The sequence below is a fragment of the Charadrius vociferus genome, unplaced genomic scaffold (genome assembly GCF_000708025.1).
Source record: "Charadrius vociferus isolate BGI_N301 unplaced genomic scaffold, ASM70802v2 scaffold1, whole genome shotgun sequence".
NCBI lineage: Eukaryota > Metazoa > Chordata > Aves > Charadriiformes > Charadriidae > Charadrius > Charadrius vociferus.
The window spans coordinates 1,882,597-1,890,715 of NW_009647680.1; positions in this window are offsets into that span (position 1 = coordinate 1,882,597).

Genomic DNA, 8,119 nt, shown 5'->3' on the forward strand with positions numbered 1-8,119 from the left:
TAGCCAAGTCTTTCATAGAGGTGGCCGAGAATGGTTGCCTATTGCTGTAGCCGGGGCAGTCTCCAGCTCTCATGTTTGAAAATCCAGTGTTGGGGAGGTCCCTGGGCTGGGGAGCTCTGGGTCGTGAATCTGGAGGGGGTCTGAAGCCTGATGGAAACCCAAGGTTCTCGAAATTGGTAGCCCAAGCAAGCGAGAAAAGAATATTCAGGAAGAGCTCAGTAGTTCTTTAGACAAATAACTGCCTCAGGAAGGCTTTTAGGAATAAGCAGAGTCTTCAGGGGATGGAAAAAATCCTGATATGTCAGGAAATGTAGGAACAGGGAGAGTCTGCCAGCTGTTCAAGCTTAGTTGCAAATTGCAAAGCATGTGAAGTAAATGGTTCTTTTACATATACACACAGGTCAGTAGGACAGAAAAGAAAGCCAGTATAAGAGCAGTTCCAGGATTAAATATTTGGTTTGTGTTAGATTTCAGTGAGGAAGACACAAGGGCAATGGCAAAATGGGTGATGGGGGTGGAGTGTGGTTTATAAGCATCCATCACTGTTGGCAAGGTGGAAGTGAACCCGGCTTAGCCGACCCTCCTGGCTCGAGCCACTCTATGTACTCGAGTCTTGGAAAAAAAGTATTTGAAATCCTGGATCTGTTCCCTGTTTTTGTAGACCTACCCAATGTGGGTGATGCTGTGAGAAGGAAGTAGCCATCAATATGATGTATATAATTTTCAGAGCTCCTCGTCCCCCCTGCCAGTCTCCTTCTTTAGCACAAGTCTCAATACTGTACACATTACTGAAGCAGATCTTGAAGGAAAAGCATACAGATATATGAAAAAAATTATGTATGACATGATACCACCAAAAGTAGGTCACGCTAGACTAATGTAGTAGTCTTCTGTTGATAAGACATGTGTTACAGTGTCGTCTTCTGAAAGCGCTGGATGGCCTAAAACTAGACTTCATTCATTAAACATCTGAAGTACCATCAAAGGTTGATCTCCTCGCTGCATTAGCTAGTCAGCTGAAATTAAGCTTTGGGATTTGCTAACACAAAGTGTTCTAAATACCAAAAAGTTTAAGTGGGTTTGAAAAAATTCGTAACAGAAAAATTGAACAAGACCTGTAAATAGGAAATGGCAACACTTTCTGATATAGTTTTATGTCTGCTTCCCTGGCTGTTATATGTCTGCTATTGCACCTGGCCGGGAGAGGTTACAGGGCAATAGGGACCTTTGATCTGACACATTTTGTCTATTTTTGTGTTCCTGTTAATTAGTAGAGGAGTGATCAGGAACTGATGGGAGCGGGGATGGTGGTGTGCCGTGCTGAAAGGAGAAGTCACTGTCCTGAGAGGAGACTACCAGTGGGTTTCCAAAGGATCGCTCTTGAAACTAATCTGGATTAATGCTGTCCTGAGTCACGATGAGAGCACGACTGTTTCTAGAAGATGTACACACAGCAAAAGTGGTAAAAACTGAAAAAAAAGCAGATTATTTCATAGAAAGCTGGGGGACCTTGAGCACTGGCGTGGTTAGAAGTGGGGTGAAATCCAGTGGTATTGAAATGTAAAGAGTTATAGGTATGGCTATTTGTTACTCATAACTTAAGAGCAGCCCCTTGGAAGGAGCAGGGAGAAGGATGTTGCTGTGCTGGAGGACCAGCAGCTTACTGTCACCCTGCAGGGCAGTGTCGTTGGGGAGGAGGGACCCAAATTAAAGAGGCTCAGAGGTGAGCTGGCTGGGTGCTGGGAGAAATGGAGTACTGCAGGTTTTGCAGGAAGAGACTAAAAGAGTTTGCTTTTTTAATCCAACAGAAACAAAGGATATGATCCTTGTCTCTAAGTACGTCCGGTGGTAAGAGCCAGTGAGGAGAAATTAGCTCAAGAGCAGATGGATGTAAACTGGTCATAAATACGTTTGGGCTGGAAAATTGAAGTGTCCAGAGGGGTCTGGTTCTGGGAGAGTTTGTTCTAGGTCTGGTGCTGTCAAAAAAAAGCACCTACTTTTAAGATAGAAAAATGTGTGAAATGTGTGAACGTCATTAAATGATGCGGTGCTTACAATAGCACCAGCCTAGGCTCAGGGAGTTGAGGTCATATCCAAAAAAAAAAAAAAGACACACTTTCATTCACTTCATTGTTCTGTGTGGGTGAATAGGAAAGTAGCCCAAAAGTGAACCAAAAATAGTCTAATGTCAGGTCTCATAAGCCTGTGTAAGCTAAAATATGTGTCACCATGAGTCATGAAGGTGCATGGAGATGCTGTTACCTGTTCTGTAGAAATCAAGAGGCCTTTCAAGGACGTCCCAACTATTTTGAGGAAAGTCAGCCTGGTTCAATCTATTCTGAACACAGGCAAATGAAAGCTGCTGTGCCTTTGCTTGGAAAACACCCCGGGTTTTCCACAGTGCAGCATCGTTGTCCTCGAGATGCATAATGTCATCGGCTTTGGAAATCTGATCAACAAATTTGACTGTCACAGAGAATCTTCTTTTGTAAAATCAAATGATGTCTTCCATAGTTCGACCACTCGATAATAGTCTCATCACACTGTAGTTGTCTTAATTTACGGTTGCCTAAATGGCTTTAAATCTCCACTGTGCCTCTTTCTCAAGGAGTTCTTGAAATGATTTTCAAACTCCAGCGTGAAAACCTAGCTCTGTTTTTATTCGCTCTAATTTTAGCAACTTTCTGTTGTGTACAACATGGTGTCTGCCTTCAGTATTTGTTCTTGCAGTCCCCTGGAGCGCTGCTGTGGTGAAACCAGCTCGGGTCATTCCACCATGAATCCCTCGTGCACAGCTAGGGGGAGAAGATGGGTATTGGAGGGGCCAAAATGTAAAGCTGTAAACCAAAAGCAAGAAACCCAAACTTTTAGGGTAGTTAAGATTGTTAGCAACAGGCCCCTCACCCTCATCGTTCGTTCTTACTTTTTCTGGAAAGATTTGGTTAAAAAAAGCCAAGTTACAGAACGGGAGTCTTTCCTGTGAAGTAAATGCAGTGAAAGTCCAGAAATGACTGTGATTTCTCTCTTTCTGCATCCGCACAAGTCTTGCAGTGATTTGTATCATGTCAGAATCTGACTCTTGGAAATAATTGTTCTCCCACCTCCCGTGTGTTAATTATTGCCTTCGCTGCATGGAATCAGAGAGCGCTATTGCTCTTTGAACATGTACGCTGGTTTTGAGGGTTCTTGGTTTCTTCCATTTTTGCCTTAAAAGCTAGTGTAAAAAGAAAAATAAAATCCTTTGACCTTTCTAGTCTCATGTGCTGAAAATGAGAAGGCAGAACTATTAAATTTTCATTAGACCTGTAATGAGAGTGGCATGGGTGAAATGAACCTCTGGTGAAGGACGCTGTTTTGCAATGAAAAGCTCTAAGAGGTGGCCTCGTAGGAACCACGCTCATTTAGAACAGTCACTTTCATTTAAAAAAAAACAAAACAAAACCAACAACAAAAAAAGTCTTCCCTGAATTACAGGGAGTGAGTGGCGGCAGGAAAGGAAAGAAAGTGGGGAGGAGGATTTTCTTCAAAAGAAACTTTGAGGTTTAGTGTTGGGAGTGGGTTAGCCAAGCGTGGAGGTTGTCCTCTGTTGAGACTTACTGCTGCTGGTAGGAGTGGTGCGTTGCATTAGCCAAATCGCAGGCTGTGGTTTGGAGGTGGACTCTGTGAGCATTTGCTTTAAATTTATGCATATTACTTAATTAGTGCTTCAAATTTCACATCTCTTTAAATGGTGGTGTTTTGAAATCTGAAAAAAAAAAAATAATACGGTTCGTTAAAGCATCCTTGGTTTTCCCTTTCTCCCACATTGGTGAGGGAGCTGTTAATACTCGTTTGGTTCTTTATTTGAACCTTTTTTTCTGGCTGGGGAGATTTGAGTGAGAGAAGATAGTGGTATAATTCTCCCCTGGCTTTGTGAAGCTAGGGGAGTTGCTCTGGAGATTCTGTTATCAGATTTCCATTTCCAGGGCTGGAGAATAAGAAGGAATCGCAAGCATAATTCGCTTGTCCAGGCTGAATATTGGCTTTTGTCTAAGTGGGTCAGGATAGACTGGGGGGGTGGGTGTTTTCAGCAGAAAAGAAATTCGAATTGTCAGGAGGAAGACCTCAGTTAATGAGAAATTGCACCTCATCAGCTTTGGAAAAACCTGTATGGAAATAATTTATGCTGTTTAATTTCTCTGTTCTTTGCAGGTGTTCCTGTTTGTATGCAGAGGTCCTTCCCATTGTTGTCTCTGCAGCCCAGCCTGGTAGTCTGTGCGCTTTAAGTAGAAGCCATAGGGAGCGTAATACAGATGACTCAAGTATCTTGTGAAATTCCATTACAGGGAGGTAGGAATATTCCCCGCAAACAACTTTTTTCTGACTGTTTATCAGTCAGTCCGTTCAAGGCGTTAGGGATAGTTCAAGAAATTTTGTGGGGTTCTCGCTATGCCACCCTGGGCAAACTAGTGTTACTGATAATAAGGGAGGCCAAGATCAAGGGATATTAATTTTAAATGTCTCTCTTAACCACTAGTTTAAAATTCTTATTACAGGATGCTTCTTGCGTATCAGACACTGGTTAACTATCAGTTGGGGCAAAATGGTAGTGTAGATGATAGTTAATATTGCATGTTTAGGACGCTGAGAAACTATTTTATTCTTGGTATAGACTGTATCAACCATTGATTTATTCAAATATCTTCATTCTTGCATCTTATTTAAGTTGAAAGGAAGCTTTTTTTATTCTAGGGCATAGTGTTTGTGACAATTGGGGACTTAAGTTAGGGAGGGGCTAAACAGGGTATAAGTGATTGTGCTCAGGATAAGAGATGGAAGTCAGTGCTCTAAATCTAGAAAGGCATCTTAAATCTTTCCTGAATGTCCTTGATTGCCCAAATTAGAGTAAGATACATAAACAGATAAAACCTCCTGATTAAACGCCTTTTTTTTTTTTTTTTTCTTGTTAATGACTCTCTCGTATTTCTCTCAAGGTAAGCATCTTTTTTTGTTAGACCAGCAATGGATTTCTAATGGGTTCTGAGCTCAGCACCCAACCTAGTGAACTTGGGAACAGCATGAGGCTACCTGCGGTCCCCTCCTCAGAAGGTCGGGTGGGGAAAAATAATAATGGAGAGGAATATGAAGCATTCCTGGCTTCATGTGTTGTGAGTAGGCTGGAACTGAAGCGATGAACCTGCATCGCACAAGAAGTAAGGTCCTCATGGATTTGCTCCATATTGTGTGGTCAGTGCATGGACCACCCTTAGGGTTGGGGTTTAAGTCTTCCAATGTACGCAAATGTTAGGTTAACACGTATGAAAGCCAGGAGAAATAACATTCTGGAAAATTATGTGGAACCATAGGCCTCTACTATTTCTTCAAGTGCAGAAGACATTTGGAAGAAAAGTAAAAGGTGACTTTAAATTTAGGTTTTTATGTATTCACAATAAGCAATAAACTCATAAATACAACCAGTATGTCTCAATTGCTGCACTTTGGAATCAAAAGGCATGATTGTGTATCTGTTTTGAAGCGTGCTAAATTTGAACTTAGTTTTGACATGAAACTAGAGAGAATTATAAATTCTCTTAAAGTCAATTGATAACTTTAAAGGATCAGTTAAATTCTTTCATAGAAGGGAGGAATGGTTGCAAGGATGAGTCCTCATTTAACGTTTTCACACAAAAATGAACATTAAATGTGACTTGTAGGCTACTTGGGAATTAAGAATTTGTGCTTTTAAGCGATTCCACACAACCTAAGTAAAACAGAGTTATGTTGATGATAGCGAAGAAGTGCTAACTGTCTTGGTGTAAGCCATTCTTAGGGCAGTGCAGAGCTGCTTACTCAAAACCATCTTTTATCTGTCTCTGGGCTGTTTATTCCTGCATTGGATTTGCTCTGGCTGATACCAACAAAACAACTGAAAGCCAGCATATGTTCTCTCCTCTATATGAATTGTACAGTTAAAAAGTATTTAATAAGACAGTATCTTAACAGCGTTGAACCTAATTTAATAGCGTGTGCTTGTAAATATGTTTAATATCTCCTCCTTTAGCATGCGGTGAAGGGAATATAGTTACATTATTGGTTAAATGTATCTGGAGGGGTTTTGGCCATATGGTTCTAAATCTGTTTTAATGTAATTATCCCTATTAACTAAAAAAATAAAAAATATTCCCTCCGAGATGATTGACATTCTTCTCAGTAAAGCACCCTCATTGCTGATTAGAGGTGTGGAAATAATAATTTGTTCTAGCATTTAGAAATTTGATTAGACCTCTAATGAAATGGAGCGCCTACACGCTGTCTAAATATTCTACCTGACACCAGTTGGATCTTATCCAGCATGGAAGAACACTTGAAATATTGCTTTACAACAGTATGTTTTGTGTCTTGAAATCAACTGTGCTGCCTGCATGCAAATACCCACAGTCTGTTCAGCAGGCAGAGTCAACCTTGACCCTCCCTGGAAATAGGCATGAGGATTTGATTATTCCGCTGAACACTCATTGCCTTACTGCAATAATTAGCTTAGAGTTAGAAAATTAAGGCAACTGTTTATGTGGAAGCACCCATACTCTGTAAGCTGGACTCTGGAATGGATGCGCACATACGTTATACATAGTATGAAGTGTATGTGAGGTAGAAGTATGCTGTTCACAAGGTGTCACTGTTCCTGTGTAGTAACAACTTGATAACAATGCACTGTAAACAAAAATTCAAAGTTGAAGCATCACGTTTCTCTCCCTGTTAGGAGCTGGCTTGTTCTGTTCCCTCCAAAGGCTGACTGAAACGCCCATTGGGTGCTGTGGCAGCTCTTCCAGCACCTATGTTTTAAGTCCTCTTCAACACATGTGCAGCAGCTTTTGCTCAAGAGCATTACTGCCAGAAAACTCTGAGTCAGGACTCTTCGTTAGCATCCTGTGCTGGAAACTTCCAGTCCCTAGTGGTAGGAAAAGCATTGAACCAACACTTGAGGTGCATGATGCTCATTAGTCAACAGCTCATTTTGTCTGGTTAGCTTCTTCCTCTGAAATACAGAAGATAAGTTCTAGTGTATCTGAACTAGAATCAAATACAGCCTTTTGTCTTATTCCTTGTAGGTTTTTTTTTTTATTCTGTTCTCCACCATATTTAATATTTTTATGTTTTGCAGTCTCCACTTGTAAACAAATACAGTGGAAGCGTTGAATCAGAAAAACTCCAACTAGTTTATGCTGTATTACCATTTCAGGAGACTTCAGAATTTTTTTTTATCTTGTGTTCCTTCCAGAAAACCCAAACAAACTGTTCGATTGCATTAGTAGTTTAAGTTTTGCATTACTGGGGAAAGATTGGACGAGGCAGTAACGTCAGGAATCATGCAGGTAGAACCTGCTTTGAGATAAGTGACTTTTATTCCAGTAATTTAAAACTTGTCTCGCTTCAACGCTGGTGCTCCACAAGTAGTTAGAAGAAAAGGTGTGTTGGTTGAAAAGGTCAACTGCAGTGTAATTAAAGGCTGAAGGAGCCTGCTGCTGGCGTTGTAGTTCTTCAGGGAAGATGGAGTTTGGTGCTTGTTACACCTGAGCAGAGGACCAGTGGACAAAGAGCAATCTGCACTGGGGGAGGGTATGCTGGAGCCGTCTTTCATATGCATCTTAGAAAAGTGACATGGGAATAGAGGTGGAAGGAAGGTCTCCCTCCATGCCCCTGCTCTTTAGGTCACTTATGCAAAAGGTATTAGATAAAGCTGTAGTTACTTGACCTATTTATCCAACAGAAACTTGCAGTACAAGCAAAAGCAGTTTGACTATCCAGCGCTGTTGCTGTTTTGTATGGGACGCTCCTTTGGCTTAAGCTGTGCCTCATGAATACTTAGAGGCAGCATCCAGCATCCAGCATGAGTAATTCGTCGTGTTTGAGAAGTCAGGTCTATGGCGTCGGTTCTTGTTCCCTGAAAAAGTTGGAATACCCGTTGCATGGTCTGTCTTCTGTCTGTACAGAGCTAAGCTGGGTGCAAATAAAGGCTGTGAAAGTGTCTCTTAAGAGTTAGGTTTACTCTGATGCAGAGGTCTCAGTTTGGGTTTGGTGACTTCATTCAGAAAAAGGGCAAGATGACTGGAACTCAATGGAGGGTCTCATCAGGCAGTGC